This window comes from Marmota marmota, unplaced genomic scaffold (assembly GCF_001458135.2).
Source record: "Marmota marmota marmota unplaced genomic scaffold, marMar, whole genome shotgun sequence".
Lineage (NCBI taxonomy): Eukaryota > Metazoa > Chordata > Mammalia > Rodentia > Sciuridae > Marmota > Marmota marmota.
This window is the reverse complement of record NW_025999900.1, coordinates 4,452,870-4,454,784: the sequence shown is the minus strand read 5'-3', so window position 1 is coordinate 4,454,784 and position 1,915 is coordinate 4,452,870.

Sequence of the window (1,915 nt, the reverse complement as noted above, 5' to 3'; positions counted from 1 at the left end):
TACTTCTCCCCCCCCCCCCCAGTCTCTCAACAATCCCTGTTGTAGGCCTCTCAAAATAATGCAATGAACCATGCCCAGCTTCCTGGCTTGTTTGGAAGTCAATAGTTTGAAAAGTATCCTGCAGGAGATGGGTAATAGAACTAAATTTCCATGGTCAAATCCCAGCTCCAGAACCTACAATTTATGTGACCTTGGGCAACACTCAGTACCTCAGTTTCCTTTCCTCGTGTACAAAATAAGGGATCACCATGTCTAAGATCTCCATGAATGAGGTATTGGGGAAAGTGCTTAGGAGCATGTCTGGGATGACAATAGCTGTCAATGAATGTGAGTTTATTGTGAGATACAATTTCTACTATCATATGGTAGCTAGATTACAGAGAAGTGTTCATTTCAGTTACTTTAATTTATATTTTTCTGCCAAAAGACAGGCTCTCCTGACTTCTCTGATTCTCTCTTTGCCCGGGGCCAAGATACGAGGTCAAGTAGTTGTCTTGGTCAGGGATCCCAGAAAGCTCTCAGGAGGAATGGGGAAGTCAGGCAGGCAAGGAATGAGTTAGATGCACCTTACAGGAGGCCACTGTTTTGGACGAAGCCCTGCACTAGGTCCCAGCAGACCAGACAAAGACTCAAAATGGAGTCTCTCATACTCAATTGCCACATCACCAAATCAAACCTCCATGGTTGTCTGGCTTTCCTGGAAGTCAGGAGAGATAGCAGCCAATTTTTCCAAAAAGGCCAGCTTTATTGTTTTGTTTTTACCGGGGATTGTGGGGCACTTAACCACACAGCCACATCCCCAGTCTTTTTTTATATTTTATTTAGAGACAGAGTCTCACTAAATTGCTGAGACTGGCTTTGAACTTCTGATCCTCCTGCCTCAGCCTCTGGAGCTACTGGGATTATTGGGTGGTTAGGGGCCACGTTTAATTGTCATAATAATGAAGTTCCCCCTGCTTTATTCTTTTCCAAAAGAAGTAACCTGAAGCGAGCCAGGCACAGTGGCACACACTTGTAATCCCAGGGGCTTGCAAGACTGAGACAGGAGGATCATGAATTCAAAACCAGCCTCAGCAAAAGCGAGGCACTAAGCAATTCAGTGAGACCCTATCTCTAAATAAAATACAAAATAGGACTGGAATGTGGCTCAGTGGTCAAGTGCCCCTGAATTCAATCCCCATACCAAAAAAAAAAAAAGGGAGTGACCTGAAGCCCAGAGTGGTGATGCTCAGTGCCTGTAATCCCAGCAACTCAGGAGGCTAAAGCAAGAAGATGGCAAGTTCAAGGCCAGCCTGGGCAACTTAATGAGACCTTCAGAAACTTATGATCCTGTCTCAAAATTTAATTTGAAAAAAAAAAGAACTTGGGATGTAGCTTAGAGATAAGTAACAGTGGGCTCAATTCTCAGTACAAAAAAAAAAAAAAAGATATCTGAAGCTACCTGTTAATCCATCAGTTCTTTTTCTATTGAAATGTGTGTCTCCCACCTTACAAGAAAAATAACTCTGAAAAACAGTCCACTCTTTGTTCTTTGTTTCTGTTTTCTTCAGCCCTTTTCTGACTATAAAATTAATTAGCCTCTTTTACTCAGCTCATTGGCACACTTATTTTATCGGATAAGGTGTTGGCTGACTCTAGAACTGCAAATAAAGTCAATTAGGATCTGTCAACTAAATTTGTTGTAATTCTGTCTTTTGACAGAGGCAAGTCAATAAAGGTGTCAGTGAATAGGTTAGCATCAGAGAAAGGTGCTCAATCCCTCTGAGATCCTCAGAAAAATTATTTGGAATACACCTGGGAAAGGTCCCTGGGAACCCTTGCACCCATCCCCCATTGGTAATGGTTGCCCCTGGGAAATTCACTACCTTTCCTCCTCAAGGGCAGGCATTCAAAAGACTCCAAAGGCCAGAGCTCA